General features: G+C 48.6%; 1 protein-coding gene and 1 long non-coding RNA gene across 7 annotated transcripts in view; one reads left to right on the forward strand and one right to left on the reverse strand.

The window, feature by feature from the left end:
• Positions 1-4823: 4823 nt before the first annotated feature.
• On the reverse strand, positions 4824-8832 carry LOC311619844. The gene is made up of 2 exons (XR_014794592.1): positions 8728-8832; positions 4824-7806 (listed from the first exon to the last, which is right to left on the reverse strand). It is a non-coding gene; the product is annotated as an uncharacterized lncRNA (long non-coding RNA).
• The window catches only part of TEAD4 (TEA domain transcription factor 4), a 69438-nt gene continuing 56199 nt past the window's right edge, over positions 8481-21719 (forward strand). For 2 of the 6 annotated variants that reach the window (XM_084878444.1, XM_084878447.1), the window contains exon 1: positions 8481-8540. The gene's annotated coding sequence lies outside the window, so the exon portion shown is untranslated. Of the gene's footprint in view, positions 8541-8931; positions 9060-21719 lie in introns of those variants that run through there. The other 4 variants (XM_084878442.1, XM_084878443.1, XM_084878446.1 and 1 more) reach the window with 3 other exon arrangements.

Genomic DNA, 21719 nt, shown 5'->3' on the forward strand with positions numbered 1-21719 from the left:
CATAATTTGAGTCCAGGTGAGGGCACATGCCTGGGTTACGGGCTCTATCCCCAGTGTGGCGTGTGCAGGAGGCAGCTGATCAATAACTCTCTCATCATCGATGTTTCTATCTTCCTCTCCCTTCCTCTCTGAAATCAATAAAAATATATATTTTTTAAAAAGGGGGTGGGAAGGAAGGGAGGGGAGAGATAGAAAAATCGATGAGAGAGAAACATCCACTGGCTGCCTCCTACACACTACCCACTGAGGAATGAGCCTGCAGCTCAGGCATGTGCCCTCACTGGTAATCAAACTGAGGACCTTTTGGTTCATGGATCAATGCTCAACCACTGAGCCACACCAGCTGGACCAGTTTTATATATTTTCAATGACCGGAAATATCAGTGATTATTGACATGAAAGCTATCAGCAAATGTTATTTAAAAATCTAAAACAGGCCTGCAAAAGGTTCTTTTTTGATCAGAAATTTAGTGAATCATAAAAGAAGCTAGTATTGCCTGGCTGGTGTGGATCACAGGTTGAGCACTGACTTAGAACAGGAGGTCATGATTCGATTCCTGGGTAGGGCACATGCCTGGATTGTGGGCTTGATCCCCACTGTGGAGCATGCAGGAGGCAGCCAATCGATGATTCTCTCATCACTGATGTTTCTATCTCTTCCTCTCTGAAATAAAAAAAAAAAAAAAAAGAAACTAGCATCAATTTGCTTCCTTTACATGAGCGATTGCCAACCTTTCAGGCCTCATGGACCACCAGTGGTCCATGGACCACCGGCTGGTGGCCACTGCTTTAGATAGCATTACAGGTGCAGAAATGAAGTGATGGGGTCAACTGAGGCAAAAATCCCTGGGTTCTGGCCTTTTTTCTTACCAGTCTTATATGCCCCTTTCCTCATCTGTCAATTGAGAGAGTTTGAATTACATGATCTTCAATTTTTGAATGCCATGGTTCTCCCCACTCATGCTGGCAACAGTCTGGAATTTCCATAAATATGTTTTGAATTGATCTCTGGGTACCTTCTGGACAGCTACAAGTTGTTCATGGCTGAAGACACTGCTTAGGAAAAGACTGTGCTTGAGTTAAGGAACCAGAGGGGAGATTCCGGAATGGTGGGTGTGCACGACGTGGGAGAAGTATAATCTTACACTGAGGAAGTGCAGGACCTTAAAGCTGCTTTTCCTCAATCACTGGAGACATCTTGCTCCATGGAGAAAACTCTGGGATGCTGCAAGCTGCCCTTCTCAGCCTCAGCTCCCCCTCTGGACAGAATGGCTCCCACCTGTGTACTCATGCCATATGTCTTCTTTCCAGTCTATAGTCTTCTTTTAAATTTCCACATGTGGACCCTAGCTAAGGGCTTGCCAAAGAGGGACCAGATTCCGTCCACCTGTCATAACACATTTCTTGACCAACTGCATGTTGGATTTTTTTGTCTCCTCTCCCTATTTTGGTTTCCTAGTTATCATAGTCAGTGTATATTCTTTAAAAGTCTTTCAGTCTTTTTTATAGACTAACGCATAATTCCTCTCCACAGAAGACGCTACTGTAAATGCAGGATTTGCCATTGATGCTGTCAGAACAAGCCCTAATTATGTCACATATGGTTTCATGGCACCACCTACTGGCCAAGGATGCACATTACAATTGCATTAAAGTGAATAGCACAGATTCTGCAACCCAAGCCGAATAATCTTCAACGACTGGACCTTACAATGTTTCCACTAGAGTTGTGCTATGGCATGACTCTTTTCTGAAGGATGAAGAAGTAATATTTCTGGAGTGTAGAAACCAGTTGAGGTAGTCCAGGTAAAATGCCTGGGATCTGGCACATAGGATAGTGGCAAATATTATGTTTATTCATGTTCTTTTAAAATAAAACAGTGCATCTCAGTTATTTTTTTAGCCATCCAATTACATAAAATAATTTATAAATTCTCATAAAACAATTCTAGATGGTTTTCCAGGGACTATGTTGAGAAGAATGAAAAACATTTTTTTCTGGATAATTAAATATCCATGTTCAAGTCTCAGTTCTGATCCTACCCTACATTCCTTACTCTGTACCATCTCTCCATTTCTACTTAAAGGAACAGCTTTGGCCAAAATATCCCTGATGTTAATGGAAGTTTTAAAAATATGAAATGGGTGTCTCTGACTTATTCTGGGTCTGCCTAGTCTTTCGGTCCATCAGGTCTAAGCTCCTTTGCATGTTGCCTTTGGGTCTGGCTGTGACCCAAGTGTTGGAGTGCAAGTAAAGAGAGTGGATTACACAGAGGGTACAGCTGTGGGGGGGGGGGGGGGCGGAGAGAGAAGGAATGGGAGTGGCAGTGGGAGTGCTCCCAGTCAAGTTGCCACCTTTTACTGCACATTTCGGTTTAACAGTGGTTCTTAAGCCTTGTTGTTTTTTAAAAATATATTTTTTATTGATTTCAGAGAGGAAGGGAGAGAAAACATCAATGATGAGAATCATTGATTGGCTGCCGCCTGCATGCCCCCTACTGGGGATTGAGCCCACAATTCAAGCATGTACCCTTGACTAGACTTAAGCCTGGGACCTTTCAGTCTGCAGGCTGACACTCTATCCACTGAGCCAGACTGGCCAGGACAAGCCTTGGGATTTTAACATGTAGTTAAGCACTATCTACTCAGGGTCTGTTTCTTAGGATTTTCAAGGACTCTGAGTATAATAATCCATTAGTTCTCTCTCCTCTGTAGTCTTGGGGCAAGAAAGTTAGGAAGGAAGAATGGTTTGAGAGGAAAGGAGGGTGACAGGCAGGTGAGAGCTAGGAATTGGACCAAGATTTTTTTTAAAGTGGAGTCTAAATGCAATTTCTAGGGTAAGGATTGCTCTGGGCAAACTAATCTGTAAGATAAAAAATATTTTTTAAAAAGTAATGATTTTGCTTTTGGTGAGTCTTATGTATCAGATATATAGCTATAAATTTTAAATAGTAATAAATTAAATAATGTAAAGACTATCCCTGGCCGGTGTGGCTCAGTTGATTAGAACATCATCCCATGCACTGAGGGTCATAGGTTTGATTCCTGGTTCAATTCCTGGTAAGGGCACAAACATGGGTTGTGGGTCCCATCCCCAATTCATTTGGGAGGCAACTAATCAATGCTTCTGTCTCACATCAATGTTTCTCTCTCCCTCTACCTCTTCTTTCCTCTCTATTTCGAGTCAATGAAAAGCATATCCTACAGTGAGGATTAAAAAATTACTTGCCTGGCCGATGTGGCACAATTGGTGGAGTATCATCTTGTGCACTGGGAGCTTGCTGGTTTGAATTTCAATCAGGGCTGGCTCAATTCTCAGTAGGGGGCGTGTAAGAGGCAGCTGATTGATGATGGTTCTCTTCCATGATTCTCTCTTCCTCTCTCTCAAAATCAATAAAAACTGTATTTTTTTAAAAAACAACAAGCAGTCGAAACCCGTTTGGCTCAATGGATAGAGCGTCGGCTTGGGGACTGAAAGGTCCAGGGTTCGATTCTGGTCAAGGGCATGTACCTTGGTTGCGGGCATATCCCCAGTAGGGGGTGTGCAAGAGGCAGCTGATGGATGACTCTCTCTCATCGATGTTTCTAACTCTCTATCCTTCTCTCTTCCTCTCTGTACAAAATCAATAAAATATATTTTAAAAAATAATAAAAAACAACAAGCAATGCCCTAGTGGTTTGGCTCAGTGGATAGAGCGTTGGCCTGCAGACTGAAGGGTCGCAGATTTGATTCTGATCAAGGGTACATGCCCGGGTTGTGGGCTCATCCCCAGTGTGGGGAGGATAGAGGGGGCGGCTCAGGCATGCAGGAGGTGGCCAGTCAATATTTTTTCTCTCACATTGATGTTTCTGTCTCTCCCTCTCTTTTCCTCTTTGAAATCAATAAAAATATATTTAAAACAACAAAGCAAACAAAGTTTAAAGACTATATAAAGCCTTGTTGCTGAAATCGGTATGGCCCAGTGGATAGAGTGTCGGCCTGTGGACTGAAAGGTCCTGGGTTTGATTCCGGTCAAGGGCATGTACCTTGGTTGCGGGCACATCCCCAGTGGGGGGGGAAGGGGGGTGCGGGAGGCAGCTGGTCGATGTTTCTCTCTCATCGCTGTTTCTAACTCTCTATCCCTCTCTCTTCCTCTTTGTAAAAAATCAAAATACATTAAAAAATAAATAAAGCCTCGTTCCATATCTGTCCCCTCTTATTTCCCTTGCCCTGTCCTACTCCAAGTTAATCACTTTTAGTTTCTTTCCAGTGTATCTTTCCATTTTCTTTATGCAAAAATAAAAACATATTTGTAATTTCCTACCCTTTGTGCACAAAAGGTAGCACATTATCTACTCTGTTCAGTAGCTTGCTTTCTCAGTTGTTATATCCTGGAGATAATTCCCATGTCAATAAATGCAGCCCTTCCTCATACTTGCTTATCCTCCACAGTATTTCATTGTGGGAAGTGGCATAGTGGTTTTTATTTAATGATTTTAGAGAGGAAAGAAGAAACAATGATTTTGTTCTACTTATTTATGTATTCATTAATTGATTCTTTTTAGTTCCTTTTTTAGTTATTTTTAAAAATATTGTTACTTTAAAATATCCTCACCAAGGATATGTTTGTATTGATACTGGACAGAGAGAAGGGAAAGAGAAACATTGATTTGAGAAACATCTATTGGTTGCCTCCCAAACCAACCCTGACCAGGGATCGAACCTGCAACCTGGGTATGTGTTCTGACCAAGAATTGAACTTGCAGCCTTTCAGAGCATGGATGATGCTCCAACCAACTGAGCTACACAGGCCAGGGCTTATTGGTTGATTCTTTTTTATTAAATTATTATCTGTGTACATATCTTACCATTCCCCTTGGTTGATTCTTATATGTGCCTCAACCTGGGATCAAATCTGTAACCTTGTCATATCAGGCCAAATCAACTGAGCTACATGGGTGGGGCACACCATTGTGTTTTTAACTAGTTCCCTATACACGGAAAAATTGCACAGTAAGAAATTTTATCAACATGTTTTGAGTATATACAGTATTTCAGGGACCCATGTTGTTTTAATCTTTTTCACTCTTCATACTGAATAACTCCCATTTTACATTTGACATCTCCCACAGTCTGAAATTCTTTCCTTAGCTCTGCAAGTGTCATCTAACTACCTGCTCAACATCTCCACAGTTGGCTTATTAAAAAACATGGTTATTAATAGCTGTAAAGAATTTATTTCATCACATAGATGTGGTTGAATTTTTAAAAGTGTGTTTTTACTGATATTTTGAGAGAGGGAGAGAGAGAGAAACGTTGACTGGCTGCCTCTTGCATGAGCCCACAACCTAGGCATGTGCCCTGACTGGGCATCAAACTTGCAACATCTCAGTACATGGGATGATGCTCAACCAAGTCACACCGGCCAGGGTATAGATGTGATTGAATTTGATTAACACAGTATCATAAGGATATTTTGTGTAATTGTGACCACAGAGATTGGAAAAACAAAATTTATTAAAGAAATGCAAATTATACCAAACAAAATAAGAGTAATTAGTATGATTTTTGACTTTCATTTTGGAGTAGAGACAACACAGATACCCACCCTACATCTGACCATACCCACCTCTTTCTGCACCACTCTTCAGCAAACCTGGTGAGGTCTAGGTGGTCCGGATCACTAAGAAGTGAGGGGAACTGCTGTGGACTGTGTGCTGTAATTTGAGGATAGTCATATGTATCTCTTTGAGCTGGATCCAGAGAGAGGAAATATTTCCACCAACAGATTCATTCCTGGTATCAAGGAACAAAAGTCCTATCTATTAAAGGTAAATACCCCTAGTAAGGGCAGGACATAAAAATCAGTATAAAATCGGTCAGTCTTTCACCCTACACAATTTCTACATCTAAGAACTTTCCTTTACCCAGAGGGACCTCAACAACTTGGGAACGTGTCATTTCTGAAAGCACAGAGCTCTCTAGAAGCCTGTAATGGTATAGACCCGGAGGCTGAAGTCCTGAGGACACACCATTGCAGCTAGCATCAGTTACAGTCTTGACAGTTAAAATTTGAAGGGAATAATTTAGTCTGATCTCCAAATTTCCTCTCAGTAGTCCATGCTGAAGGGACCCTCACAGGTGGTTGTCTCCACCCTAGGCTCTGTCCTGCCTTCCCAACAATCCTCTGAACCTGGCTGGACCCACCTACCACCTCAGCCTGTCTCTCCTCATTTGAATTGTCTCAGTTGATGGTACGACCAATAGTTCAGTTGTCAAAATTCAGTGATTTTTGTTTCTTCTCTCACCCTCACAGCCCACTTGTTCTTGTTTATTTCACCTCTGGACTATTTCCTACACCCTTATCCACATCAGCCTCAGGACCACTGCCTGGGTTTAAGGCACTGGATTATCCAATCCAGCCCTGACTCTGTTGCCAGAGGTGGGGTGGTCTTTCTGATGTTGGTACTGGTTATGTCACACCTGTGTGTAAAGGGCCTTTTGATACCCAAACTCTTCAGCATGGAATCCAATGATCTTCACAACATGGCACCCACTTACCGTAACCTATTCTCCCCAGCTCCTATTCTCTAGCCACACTAGTTTACAAGACTTCTCCTAATCACCCCTCTGTACCCTTTGTGGTTATTTTATTAAGTTTTTAATTTTAATTTAATTTTTAATTTTTATTCATTTCTGGAAGAAAGGAGAGAGGGATAGAAACATCAACAATGAGAGGGAATCATTGATCAGCTGCCTCCTGCTGAGCTACCTCCTGCCACTGGGGATCCAGCCGGAAACCTGGGTATGTATACTAACTGGGAATCGAACCATGACCTCCTGGTTCATAGTTTGACAATTAACCACTGTGCCACACAGGCCAGGCAGTATTCCAGTCTTAATTTGGTAAATTCTCATTTATCCTTCAAGAACTAGATTAATGTCCACTCTAACTTGAATTTCAGTGTTCCTTACTTTGGCTTTCCATTTATAACTTTATAATTGTCTCATCTTCCTACCTAGATTGTGAACTTCTTGAGGGCAGGGCAGGGACCCACTCCTGCACTTAGCATGGTGCTCAGTCAACAGACACTCAACAAATGATTATTAAAGGGCTAATGCTTATATACTGTCCTCTATCGCAATCTTTTCATGTGTATAAGGTGTGGCCAGGTCCTCCTGTGACTCACCATTTAACAAGCAAACCAGAATTTGTATATGCTAATGAGCTGCTGCCTTCACTCTTCCCTTATGAGATTGGATACTTCCTCCAGTGATGCTTTCATGGTTCACATCTTTGGAATACCTCCTGTAGAAACAACTTTGGCACTTACAGCACCCTCTTTTCAATATCCTCTGTGACAGCATTTGTCATTTTTTTCAGTATTTTTCATGTACTTATCTATCACAAACACCAAGTTGGTGCAGGGTGAGAGATAAATCAGACATTTACTCGGTCTTCAAGGAAGTTTCTGTTTGATGAGGGAGATAAGATCTGGACAACCACTGAAATTCAAAGCTAAGTGACAGCCCAAAAAGGTTGGATTTGATTTTTGGAAAAGCCAAAACTCCTTTGGTTTCACCCTCCAACAAGGTGTAAGACAGAGGTATGTGATAACACATTACTCTAAACCAAAGTGTTCTGAAGACTGCCAAACAGGAGGTTCCAGCAACTCTCGATACTAAATTGTTCTGGTGTGTTTGTTTAAAACCCAGACTCCCACGTTACGACAGTGTTCTTCCCGGCTAAAGGATAAGTTCTTCGAGGGTTGGTGCTGAGGTCTTATCCTTCGTTGTTTTCACAGCATCTGGTGGACACATAATACCTGTTGAATAAATACCGAGTTACTTATTACTCTTCGTAGTGACAACTCTGCAGGTGGGCGAGGGATAAAAGAGAAAGACTGAACCAATGCCGGGAGGGCACGCGCGGGCCACTGGCCTGGGACTGGAGCCCGGAGTTCCTGCTTCCAGGTTCCCCGGAGCGAACGTCCCCGGTGGAAGCCGCAGGGCAGGAGCAGCCCTTCCTGCGCCCGCAGCCCGCCCTCCGGCCCCGTGCGGAGGGGCGTCCGCAGGCGCGGAGGTGCCGGCTGCGAAGCGCGTGGCCAGTCGCGCAGCCCGACCCCGTCTCGCCCACAAGCCATCCCCACTCCGGCTAAGAGGAAGGCTTTCAGCTCCAGAGACGGAGCCGGCCGCTCCGCCCGCAGGGACTGGAGCTGGGGCCTGGGGAGGAGGGAGGGTCCGGGCGGGAGATCAAAGGGAGCGCCGTGGGCGGGAGCGGCGGAGGCCGGATCCAGAAACTGAGGTCAAAGTTGGGGGTCGGCGCGCCAGGGCCGCCAGCTCCGCGCCCTCCGCCCCCTCCCGCCCGGCGCCCTCCCCCGCGGGCCCACGTCCCGGACTCCACCCCGAGGGTCCCGGCCGCCACTCCCTCCGGCCCCGTCCACAGCTGCGCATCCACACCGGCCCGCATTCCGCGCATTCCAGCTCCTCCTCCGGCCCCGGCGGCGGGAGGGAGGGAGGGAGGCCCCGCTCCGGCCCCGGCGCTGCCGCCGGTCCCCAAGTGAGTGCCGGCCGCCGCGCCCCGCCGTGCGCTCCGCTCCCCTGCCCGCCCCTTCCCGCCCGGGCTCCGGGCTCCCGCCGGCCCCGCCACCTCTTCCCCGCTCCCTCGGCGGCCCGACCCGCTCCTGCTCCCCCACCCGCCCCTCCGGGCCCCGGCCCCGGCTCCTTCCTCTGCGCCGTTGACTCACCGCCGGGAGCCGGGGTCCCGGAGCTTCCCGGCAGCCGCTTCTGGGAAAACTCCTCCCTCCGCGCAGCCCCGCGAGCCGCCGGGGGGCGGCGGCCGGGCTCGGGAGCGCCGGGCCGCCCGCCTCCGGCCCCCCCGCCTCCGGCCCCGCCCCCTCCCCGCCCCGCGGGGCGGCCTCCGGGCGGGGGCCGGTCCCCGCGCTGCCCCCTCCCGCCCGCAGAGCCAGCGCCGCACGCTCGGGAACTCGGCGGGGCCGCGGCTTCCAGAGTGGGCGCGCGGGACGGACTCCGGGGAGCTGGCTGAGCGCGGCCGCCGCACCCCCTCCCTCCGGACCCGGTGAGGCGCGGGGCGGGAGGGGGTCAGCCCGGGCCTGCGGGCGGCTTCGGGGTGAGGGGCTCGGGGCGCTCCGCCCCGGATGGACCGGGGAGGGAGCGGCACGTGGAGGCTCCGCGAGCGGCAGGGTCGGGCTGGGCGGAGGGGCGCTGGGGAAAGGGGAGCTGAACAGACCAGAGGCAGAACTGAGAGCCCAGCGATGGGAGAGGCCCGGCATCCACGCCTCCTGTCCCGCCGGGTCCTTCTGGAGGTAGGCGTGCTGGTTGGTGAGGGCTAAGCCCTGGGAGAGCAAAGGGGACCCGCACTGAGGTCCCTGCTCTCCAGGGCTGAGAAGCCTGTTGCGCCCCTGATGGGGACTGGAGGCTCCCAAGCCCCAAAGCAAACATTTCTCAGGAACACGCTCCCTGTGCACGGATGGGTGAAGGGAGTTCTGGGGAGCGCATGTGGAGTAGTCTGGCTGTCCCGTCTTCTTAGTTTTGCGTGTATGTGAGGGTGGCATCTTTCACATGAGTCGATTTGTCATCGTTGATGTATTTGTTTGAATATATTTTCACTTGAGAAAAGTGCTGTCTAAAAGTGTGAGTGCCCGAGTACTGTGTGTTTCTTCTAAGTGTGTCTTTTTCCGTGAGGATGTTGGTTTGGGGCATGACTGTGCTTCCTCCGTGTGGCCAGGGACAGTGTCTCTGATTGTTGGAGCTTGTGGCCCCAGGCACCGTTCGCCTGGAGCGGGCAGAGCTGGAAGGAAGCTGCCTTTCTGAGGGGGAGTGGGTTCTGTTCTTGCCTGGAACAGTAGGGAAAAATTGGCGGAAAACCAAAGGAAGTTGAGATCTTTGTCGCTTGTGGATGGGATGGGTTATTGATCATTAGAGTTGGGGAAGGTTATGGGGAGGAGACCATTTGAATGTGGAGACTTGTACGGACATCACTTTTGAAGTTGGCCCCAAGAACAAAGAGGAATCCGTGTATGCCTGCCACAACTACTTCCTCTTGGTCCAGTTCTCCTTGGAGCTGCCCATTCAGTCAAATGGATAAACCCTTAATTCTTTACGAGTGACCATCCTACACTTGCCTGTGGCGAGGAGAATGATGGCACATTGCTGCGGTGCCAGCCTGGGAGGGAAGGGCTGCCTGAGATTTGCTAGTTTCGCAGGAGGAGACCCCCCTGGGTGTCTCAGTTGCCTCATCTCTTTCTGCTTTCCTTTCAGTTTTCTCTCCATCTGGAGCTTTACTATCAGAAACCGTTTCAAGGAGTGAACTGGGTAGGGGAAGTAACACAGTATGTGGGGTGGGGGTTAGGGCACACAGGCAGACTGACCTCAGGGGTCTGCATTCCCACAACATGGTGATGTGGGCATATTTTTTAGGCTTTCTTGGAAGGGGGAGGGGAGGGGAGGGGAGGGGAGGGGAGGGGAGGGGAGGGGAGGGGAGGGGAGGGGAGGAAGGAAGGAAGGAAGGAAGGAAGGAAGGAAGGAAGAAGAGAGACACTCATTGGGATGGGAACTCTGGCCACTGCTCCTCCATGCACCCCGAGGATGCAAACGTGCTGGTGGGACCCTCCTCACTCTTACCTTCTTAGGCCGGGTGTGTGGCCAGGGCTTCAAGGGTGTGTGGCCTGAAGGCAGCAGTGACAGTGTGGGAAGGGTACAGGCTTCGTGGTCAGACATCCCTGTGTACCACGCTGGCCATTGCCTCACTACGTTTGAGACTCTCAGGTTGTTTTCTGATGAGCAATATGGGAGAGGGTTAGTTGATATACATCCAAAAAGTTGGTTGTGAGATTTCAATGTTTGCGGAGTACCTAGCACAGTGTGTGGCCTTTCCTGGGGACTCAGTGGCCCATGCTCCCCAAGCTTATGTCAGCATGGAACCTCTTTTTTCCTGGGGCCTTCTCTGAACATCCTTTGCTAGACCCTGCCCTGTTCATTCATGTTTATTTCGCAAACCTGAATGGAGCATTTACCACAGGCCAGGCAGGCCCTGTACCATGCCCTTCATCCCTAGGAATCAGGAAAGCTTGTGGGCCAGGTGCAGGGGGCTTCGTCACAGGCGCTTCCGCCTCCTCGCCCTGTGTTCTGATTCCAGTTTCGCCTTGACTGCAGGGTAAACCTGTTGACCGTTATTGGGCACTCTGGTGTCAGCATCGAGCTCCCTCATATTAAAGACAGGGAAGCTGGCCTGGCAGTCCTTGAGTGTCGACCTGTGTGAACCAGGAGGTCCCTGTAAGATGCTGGGCAGAGCACATGCCAGGGTTGTGGGCTTGGTCCCTAGTGGGGGTGTGTGTGCAAGAGGCAGCTGATCAACGTTGCTCTCATCATTGATGTTTCTTTCTCTCCCTCTTCCTTACTCTCTGAAATCAATAAAGATATATTTTATAAAAATAACAACAGGGAAACTGAGGTCCCTAGAGGGTCAGTATCTTGCTTACACTTGCACAGCCAATGAGTTGCAGACCTGGGACTAGAACCCACTGTTTTCACTTTGCATTCTGTCTTTTGCTCTGTGGATCCCAAAGCTCAGACCCCCAGTCACCTTCATCTTACAGGGGCGGAGGGGGAGGAGCCACACCAGTTTGACTTGGGGACGTCTGTCATCTTGTGGCTCAGATAAGGTGGTCAGGAGGCAGAAACACTCCCCTCCAAACCAGCAGAAAGCACAGAACTGTGGAACCTGAGGACGCCACCTCTGGAAAGGGCCCTTAAAGCGGTCTGTAATATGCACCCCCCATTCCCCTGGCTGGTCTCTATCTCTCTGAGGGCTCCTGGGGTGCGGATTATCGCCGGCTCCTGTGGTTTCCACTCTGGAGGCTTGTGCTAGTGACTGTCAGAGAGCAGTGCCCTCTGCCTCGTCTGTGGCTTCTCTCCTCTGTGGAGGCGAAGGACATGGGCCACCACTTTGCTCCGCTGGTCAGTCCGTCCCGGGAAATGCCGGGCTGTAGGGATGGCTCCCTAGCCCGTCTTCCTCTGCACTCCGTGACCTTTGTTGGCAGGGGCTGGGAGGAGAGCTCCCTTTAAAGCCTGAAATTGGAGCTGAGCAGCTGCTCTCCGCCCCCCTTTCCCCCTCACTATCCGCTCTGGGGCCCAGGTGGAGGTGGGGGCAGGGCCTTGTCCCTGGCCACACAGTCTCTGGCTCCTATGTTTTATTTTATTTATTAAAAAAAATTTTTTTTGTTAATACGCACCTGGGGATTTTTTATTTTTTTTATTTTTTTACAGAGTGGAAGGGAGAGAGGGTGAGTAGGAGGGAGGGAAGGGGTAGAGACAGAGACATAAAGAGAGAGATAGAGAGAGGGAGAAGGAGGAAAAGAGAGAGAGAGAGAGAGAGAGAGAGAGAGAGAGAGGGAGAGAGAGAGAGGTCAATGTGGGAGAGACACATCGATCATCCATCGGTTGCCATTCACAGGAGCCCTGACTCGGACCAGGGATTGAACCTGTAACCCAGGTACATGCCCTTGACTGGGAATTCAACTCGTGACCTGCGTGGGCCCACGCTTCAACTACTGAGCAACACCAGCCAAGGCACCAACTCTCCTGTTTTAATTCCAGCTTTGTTTTGACCTCCTCTGAAATGACAGTTCTTCCCTTACTTTTGGGTTTTCCATTTAGATACTGGGGAGATTTTAATCATCTGTGTGTCATGGCCATGGAGTCTTCAGCAGGAGCTTTGAGAGCTTTCCCAACAAAACGCCAGCCCCTGCGATCCGTGCCCACGCCCCTGGCTTTAACACTGGCAGGCTCTCGAAGCCGGAGAGGGTGGGCCTGGCTCCCCGTGGCGTGGGCCAGCCCCTGGCGGTGCCGAGGGTGGGCGGGCCCCCATGGGTGGGAACGCAACTTCCTTTGACCCAAACTTCATGGGAACAATAGACTTCAGAGGAGTCACCAGGGGCAGGAAATGGGAGCTGTGCGAAAGCTGGGTGACCCTCCTGGGGGATGGGATTGCATATCCGGCCCCGAAAGGAAGGACAGGGTGTTGGGATCAGTGCAAAGGGCACCGGGGAGGGGCTGATGACACACAGGGTGGGCCTCTCCTCCAAAGGGGGCTGTTGACTCAGTGAAACCGGAGCCGCGTAGAGCCCACGGGTTGGCGGGGCTTTCTGCTTTGTGTCTCACTAACAAGGGCTTTGTGTGTGATAGCTGCCAGCCTCCCCTTGCCCAGCTCAGCCCTGCCAGAGCCAGGTCTTCCCCTTCCCCTCAAGCCCCTGGAGATGTCTGCGTGAATCTTCTGGCCGGATTAAAGGCTACTTTTGTTTCTTCCTGGATGATCTCCATCTTGGCGTTGAGCCTTGAGTAATAGTTGCCTGGGGAGGCGGTGTGTGCAGTGGGCAGAGCTCGGGGTGGGGAAGCAGCAGGCCTGAATCAGCTGGACACCATAAAGGGATTTTTTTTTTAAGGCACAGGCAGAGTAAGAAGGCACAGGACAGTCGGGGAGATTCCTGCTTGAAGCAGGTGGGGGAATGTTCTGGGAGGCAGAGTCTCTTATCCTGCCTGGATCTTTGTGAGGGCAGAACAGACTTTGTGAAAAGGTTAAGGAGGACTGTGGGAGAAAAGAGGATCAGACCACACTGAGTTGCTTTTGCTTTCCTGAGTTCAGGTTGCCAGACTCTTACAGATCAGGCTTTTGGGGTCCCGAGAAGCTGGAGCAGTGACCACGGCATCACTCCAGGGTCTGGGAGGAGGTCAGAGCGGCAAAAGAACAAATGCCGCCCTGATTTATTTCTTCAACGTAGCAAGATGGGGATCCTGGAAATGGCAGGCTGCTAGGCTTCTTGTTGATCCCCCAAATTCCAGGGCAGATATTTGAACAGAAAATCTAGGGGGGCTTCTAAATGAAGGTGAGGTAACTAATAGCCACCACATGGTCACTCGATCAAGTCTTGGGAAAGAATATAGTTTGGATGGAGGAATGTTCAGTAAGAACTTTGAGTCTAATGATTTTCTTGGGTTTGAGAGAAGGAAGTGTGATCTGGCTGGTACAGCAGTGCAGTGGATCTGCACCTGTTGAAAGGTTGCCCTGGGCACTGTATGAGCTCACATCACCCCGGAGAGGTCTCTAGCAATATGTCTCAGAGCTGTCTGCTCTCATCCTTTATGGCAGGGGTCCTCAAACTTTTTAAAGTGGGGGCCAGATCACGGTCCCTCAGAGAGCTGGAGGGCCGGACTATATGAACTACTAATTCCTACTGTAACACCTCGGCTGCGCTCACTGCCCAAAAAACCTGGCGGGCCGGATCAGACTCCTCTGCGGGCCGCATGTGGCCCGCGGGCCGTAGTTTGAAGACCCCTGCTTTATGGATTCTGTTTAAGGCAGCAAGCAGGGTGCTAAATAATCTTAATTGACTAGAATGCAGGAATTAAGCAGAAATATGAAATTAAAAAACATTTTACCTGTTAAAACTCACATGCTCATTGTAGAAAACCGTTATTTGTTAAAAGAGAAAAAAACGGTGCGTAGTACCACAACTTAGGGATGGGCACAGTTCGTATTTTGGTATAGGTCTCTCCAGATTTGTGTTCATGCAAACTATATATTTTAAATAATTGCAGTTATGCTCCTTTCTTCCTGCTGAATGCTATCAGTGAGCACTACCCCATGTCATAAAAAATCACTTTTAAAACCATAATTTGAAGGGTCTTAATAATATTACATTATATGAATGCCCCTTAATTTTTAAAATTTATTTTTAACACAAACCTGGCATTCTCTCAGAGAGATGAAGGGAGAGGGGGAGAGAGATAGAAACATTGAGGAGAGAGAATCATTGATTGGCTGCCTCCTGTACACCCCCCAACTGAGGATTGAGTCCACAACTCAGGCATGTGTCCTGGCTGCGACGTGAACTGTGACTTCCTGGTTCATGGGTCAGTGCTCAACCACTGAGCCACACTTGGCCAGGCAGAATGTCCCTTAATTTATTTAACTGTACTCTGCTGCACTTTTAAAAATTGTTTTCAACTTTTAGCCATTAAAAATTACTTGCTATCTAGCCAAAATCGGTTTGGCTCAGTGGATAGAGCGTTGGCCTGCAGACTGAAGGGTCCCGGGTTCGATTCCGGTGAAGGGCATGTACCTTGGTTGTGGGCACATCCCTAGTGGGGGGGGAGGGTGCAGGAAGCAGCTAATTGATGTTTCTCTCTCATTGATGCTTCTAACTATCTATCCCTCTTCCTTCCTCTCTGTAAAAAATCAATAGAAATATATATATCAATATTTTTAAATTACTTGCTATCTAGCAAGGTGAATACTTTCCTCAAGATGAAATCTAATAGATTTAATTGTAAAATCCTGCATTTAAGTTCAGGACAGCAATTATGTAAGTATAGAATAGGAGCTATCAATTCTGGTGGTGAAAACATATTTGGGCTTTCATTTGACAAAGGAAGGGGGAGGGGAATGAGCATTTATGAAGTGCCTACTAGGTACCAGGTGTTATTCTATACATTTTTGCCTACATCATCTCTAATCTTTGTGAGGTAGGGTTTGCTTTTTGTTTGTTTTGTTTTTTTAACCTTTACTGTACAGAGAGGAGAAAAGTTACACAGAGATTAATGCTTGGATTGGAATTTGAACCCAGGTCGATCTGAGTCTTAACACCCCCTCTTCCCCCATTAAACCGATAGAGGTGTGGTGGGATTTGTGTCAGAAAACCTTAGTCCACTAAGCCCTGTGCTGCTTGGGCCACCTTGGGAGTCACCTCTGCTTTTGGATACACCCTGACCTGTTATGTGTGGAGCTTGCTGGTGTGAGTGTCTTAGCAGAGGGCAGGTGAGGATTGGAACCCGCCCCGTCGTCAGGGTGTGTCGCTTCTCGTGCCCGAAGGCGGGCCCTCTTTGCAGCAATAGTAAGTCAGCTCCATCTGCTCTAAGTCGGTTTCTCTGCGTAGTACTACCTAGAACTACAGAGTTTCATTACCTGGAACTCGTTAGGGAAGCTCTGGAGGTCGCTGCCCTGGGTGGGAAATGGGACCACATGACATCGAGGTCATCCATGTGGTCTGGGCCTCAGCTTCTCCACATGAAGCAAGTAGGGGTGGGTAGGCGATGTGGGAGGAATTTTCCCCACTTTGACATTCTGGGATTCCTGCTGGCGGCAAGGCTGAGAGATGTGGGGTGGGGTGGGGCAGGGTCCAGGCAGAGGTGACAGAAAGGGGAGATGTGGGAGTCACTGCCTGGCACCCCAGTACCAGCTGCAGGGACAGGAGTTAGGGACAGGCTGCCCCCCAAGGCGAGGGCAGGGAAAGATGGCTCCATTCTCCAGCATGGAGCACAGACTCCAGGCCTGTGCTGTCCAATAGAGTTAGAGCATAAGCCGGATATATAATTTTAAGTCACCTAGGGGTCACATTTAAGAAGTAAAGAAAGTGATAACATGAATTTCAATAATATGTTTTATTAAACTACTGTGCCTAAAAGATTTTTTAAACATATAATCAATTCTTTAAAACAACTGAGATAGTTTACCTTTTTTACATACAAAGTGTTAGAAATGCAGCATGTATTCTCTTGCACTTTAATAGTACATCTCAGTTTGAATGAGCCGTTTTTCAAGTGCTCAGCAGGCACAAGTAGCTAGTGGCTGAGGGTGGACAGGATAGCTTTGGAGCAGGTTACCTAACTGCGGCGTGTCTTATTTTCTCCTCTGCAAATGGGCATGAGAGTATTAGTAGAACCGACCTCATGTGGTTGATGTGAAGATTAAATTGGTTATTGTTTATAAAGTGCTTAGTGTTTTGCCTGACAAATACTAATCACTGTATACGTTTTTATCAAATAAATCACTTATAGATGGTCCTTAAACCGTGGACAAGCTAGAATTTGTAAAGAGAGGCTGGAGACGTGCTTGGGAAAACCCAGTCACAGAGTGACCCTCTGGCGTTGCCGGTACATGGCGCCTGTGCCCGGGAGTTCTACACGACGGACTGGCCTCAGAGCAGAGGGGCCTGACCTGCTGCTGCTGCAGAGAGGGCCTTCCGGGAGTGAGAAATGACACACCCTGAGGACAAGAGAGGCTCCGGTCCTCCAGCAGGTGTGCGCCCAACATCTTTCAGTGTTTGCTTGGGGCTTGGAATTGTGCTGCGTGGCATGGAGGAAGCAAAAGCGTCCTCAGAAATGTTCCATCGTGTTGGAATGACCTCATGTTGGAAGGAGCAGAGGTCACTCCTGGTATTTGAAGGTTTAGGCAGTGGTGGTGCTGCTTGTGCAAGAGAAGTACCAGTGGCTTCTGATGCCCCACTCAGAACCCTGCCAGCCCAGCACTGCCAGCCCAGCGCGCTTGGCATCAGCCCCTCCGCTTGCACCTGGTCTCAGCCTGTCCATTGTGGTCTCAGAGCGCCCACTGTGTGCCTGGCTGTGCCGGGTGCAGTGTGGGGAATGTGGAGGGAAGACCTGGCCCTTGTGATCTAGCAGGGAAGACAGACTGAGAGCAAACACTGACAACCTGTACGATGAAAGAAGGGCTAATTAGAGGCACAAACAAGGGGTACCTGATGCAGCTGGGAGGAGTCAGGGAAGACTTCACGGAGGAGGAGGCACTTGGGCAAGCTTTGTGGGATGGATAGGGTATTTTGTTTTAAAATATATTTATATTTTATTGATTTTTTTTTTTAACAGAGAGGAAAGGAGAGGGATAGAGAGTCAAAAACAATGATGAGAGAGAAACATCGATGAACTGCCTCCTACTGGGGATGTGCCAGCAACCAAGGTACATGCTCTTGACCAGAATTGAACCTGGGACCCTTTGGTCCACAGGCCGACACTCTAGCTACTGAGCCAAATCAGCTAGGACAGGGGTTTTTTGTTTGTTTGTTTGTTTGTTTGTTTTTAACTTTTTAAATTTATAGTAACATTTTATAGTAACATTTTGGTTTTTTAAATTTTTCTTTACGGGGAGGAATGGAGAGGAAGGGAGAGATAGAAACATCAGTGATGAGAGAGAATAATTGATTGGCTGCCTCCTGTACTCCCCACACTGGGAATTGAGCCCACAACCCAGGCACATGCCCTGACTGGGAATCAATCCTTGACCTCCTGGTTCATAGGTCGATGCTCAACCACTGAGCTACACTGGCTGGGCAGGGATTGGTAGGGTTTTGATTGTGCTGTGTATAAGTAAGAGAGGGTCAGAGGAAGAGTGGAAGGAAGAGAGGGATAAATCTGGGAAGACAGAAAAAAATAGTGATTCAGGGCTATAGTCATGGAGATAACTGGTCTTTATGGAAAAGGTAGATTGCAGTTGAGCCTCTGAGCAGAATAAGGATGACTTTTTTTTTTTTTTAAGGCCCACCTTGTAGATGAAGGGCAAGTTCCTTCCCTAATCAGGCCAGTGACTATTTTTAAAAAATATTTTTTTATTGATTTTTTACAGAGAGGAAGGGAGAGAGATAGAGAGCTAGAAACGTCGATGAGAGAGAAACACCGACCAGCTGCCTCTTGCACACCCTTACCAGGGATGTGCCCGCAACCAACGTACATGCCCCTGACCGGAATCGAACCTGGGACCTTTCAGTCCGCAGATGCTCTACCACTGAGCCAAACCGGTTTCGGCATAAGGAGGACTTTTTAAAAATGTAATTTTAAATTTACAAACAGCAAAATTTACTCCGTGGTGCACAGTTCTGTGGGTTCAGACAAATACATAGAGTTGGGTATTCACCACCACTGTCAAGAGGAGAACTTTTGTCTCCTCAAACAGTGCCCTCCTGTGCTGCCCCTCCAGGACCCCTCCCCCAAGCCATCCCCGTTTTCAAGAATGTCCGATGGACTCCTAAGGTATGCAGCTTTTGAGTCTGCTGCTTTCACTCAGCACAATGTTTTGAGATCTATTCAAGTTGTGTGTATCAGAATCCATTCCTTTCTTTTGCTGAGTAGTAGTCCATTGTGTGGATGGTGCACCACAGTGTGTCCATCCATTCACCCACTAAAGGACTTGTGGGTTGTTTCTAGCCCTTGTCAATTAGGAGTAAAACTACTGTCAACATTCACGTCCAGATTTTTGTGTGAACACAGGCCTTCAATGCTCTTGGAGTGGGAATACCTGGGAATGGTCTTCCATATGGCACGTGTGTGTTTAATGTTTTAAGAAAACCCCATACTGTTCCCACAATATACCATTTTGCATTCCTACCAGCAAAGCATGAGCATTCCTTTGCTGCATATCTTCAACAGCACTTGGTATATCAGGATTCTTTTTGTTTTTGCCATTCTAATGGGAGTGGAGTGAAATCTCACGGTGGTTTTAATTTGCATTTCTTTGCTAATGATGTTGGACATCTTTTCAGGTGTTTGCCATTCATTTAACATCTTTGGTAAAATATCAATCCAGATCTTTTGTCTGTGTTTTCTTTTGAGTTCTTTAATATTTTGCATGTAAGTCAGATGTGTGATTTACACATTAAAAATATATATATATTTTGGAGAAAATTCATTTAGGGAGAAAAATCTCCAAAAGAAGATGATGTGTGTGAGGGACTCTGAGAGCGAGGTGTAGTTTGGTGTCATAAGCCTTGACCTTTCTTCAGGGTGAAGTGAGGCTTGGATGAGGCGGGGGGCTGGGTGCGGGAAACACCTAGAGACTGGCTTATGCAGAAGGTGGGAAGGAGCAGGGACTTCGTGGAAGGGCCTGGCTGAGTCTGTTTCTGGCTTAGCACTCGCCATAGAGCATGGCTTGCTGGCAGCTCCCTGTCTGGTTGGCTGTGCCTGGCCTATTCCGCGTGGCTGGCTGGGTCAGGTTGGGCTGGTCCCATATAGGATGACAAATGCTTGTGCCCAGCCTGGGTACCAGCCATTTACATGGCCTTGTTTCCAAACTGGATGACCATGCATTCTGGAATGGGAGGTGGGGCACTTGTCAGGCCTTCAGGGGTAAGCCACCGGGTGGGAGTGTGGCTGGTGCAAGAGAGAATCAGTGAGTGGGGTGCATTTTCTGGGTCAGGGTGGAGCCTCTGTGATGGTGGCCTCAGCTCGGGTTTGAGGGCTTTGGGCCATGGGAGCTTCTGGAGCCTCTCAGTCTGCGTGTGTATCTCTGTCTGAGCAGAGTGGCTCTGAGAGGGAAGAACATTTCTATGAAAAACGACCAACGGTGGATGGGTGCTCCTTCTGCCTCTTGTTCATGCTCAGTCCATCCTGTCCACGCCTGTGTCCTGGGAGCTGTGGCACTGTCCAGGTGCTGGCGTCCTCATTCTTCCCTGGGACATGCCTTTTCCAGAGATCGTTAAGGCCTGGAGGTGGAGTGTGGGCAGAGCAGAAGAGGGAGCCCGGCCTTCCTGGAGCTGCTCATGCTGGTTGCCCCAGAACCCTGCGGGCTCCCAGGCCCCTTGTTGCTCTGGGCCCTGGAGGCTGCTCCCCAGCACGGAGGGCCCTGCCTGGCTCCTCCCTGAGCAGGGTCTGTCCTCAGAGCCCCCACCTGGAGTGTCTTGTGCTGCGTGGGTGCCAGGTGTGGGTGCACCCTCTGGTCCTGGCAGGGTGGGGCATGGTCTTGTCTCTTTGGGTGAGCGGAAGGCTGTGCATGTGTGTATGAGTTCTGTCAGTTTCCAGAGGGATCGCCATTTGACAGGATTCAGTGGCAAGTCCTGTCAGGCAAAGGCTCAGTTATCTATTTTGAGATCTGAATTTTCATAGGACAGGCCTACATAAAGTGAAGCACTTCCTTACATTTTGCTTCATGTTAGAACCCCGAGGAAAGGCCCTGTGGAGAAAAAAATCTTTATGTTTTGCTTTTTTCTTTATTTTAAATATATATATTTTTTTATTGATTTCAGAGAGGAAGGGAGAGGGAAAGAGAGCTAGAAACATCAATGATGAGAATCATTGACCGGTTGCCTCCTACATGGCCCCCACTGGGGATTGAGCCCACAATCTGGGCATGTTCCCCTGACTGGAATCAAACCGGGGACCCTTCAGTCCACAGGCTTATGCTCTATCCACCGAGCCAAACTGGCTAGGGCTTGTTTTGTTTTGTAAATTAATAGCCTTTATTATTTTTTGGAGCGATTTTGGGTTTACAGAAAGTATAGATAGTTCCTTCCCTTCTCCCCCACTTGCTCCTATTTTTAACATCTTTCACTAAAGTCCATAGTTTACATCAGAGTTCACTCTTTGTGTTGCTCATTCTGTGGGTGTTAACAAATGTGTAATGGCATGTATCCGCCCTTACGGTATCACACAGAGTAGTTTCCCTCCCCTCAAATCCCCTGTGCTCCACCTGTTCATTCTCCTTTTTCTCAATTCCCTGGCAGCCGTGGATCTTTTTCCTGTCTCCAGTTGTTTTCCACAGAGTGTTATAGGATTGCAGTCATCCAATATGTACCCTTTTCAGATTGGTTTTCACTTACCAATATGCCTTCAAGGTTCCTCCAGGTCTTTTCATGGCTTGATAGCTCATCATATTGTCACTGAACGTTCTACTTACCCATCATTTCTCTTTGAAGTGGGGCCTCTGAGAGCCAGAGAGGGGGAGTGATGGCTCAAGAGGCACCCTGAATTTGTGGCAAGGCTGGGCGTGGAGGCTGTCTGCCTTCCTTTCAGAGCCTGCTCCGAGGGGCTGCTGAGACAGGCACTATGCTGGGGCCTGAGGCTTGTTTCATCACAGCTTCCTCAGCCCCTTTGGTGGCTCCAGGGCAGGCCCCAGGGTGGGGTGAGCAGGAGGTCTGTGACACCCACGTGCTGTGACCCA

The sequence above is a fragment of the Pipistrellus hanaki genome (genome assembly GCF_964339955.1).
Source record: "Pipistrellus hanaki genome assembly, chromosome: 3".
NCBI lineage: Eukaryota > Metazoa > Chordata > Mammalia > Chiroptera > Vespertilionidae > Pipistrellus > Pipistrellus hanaki.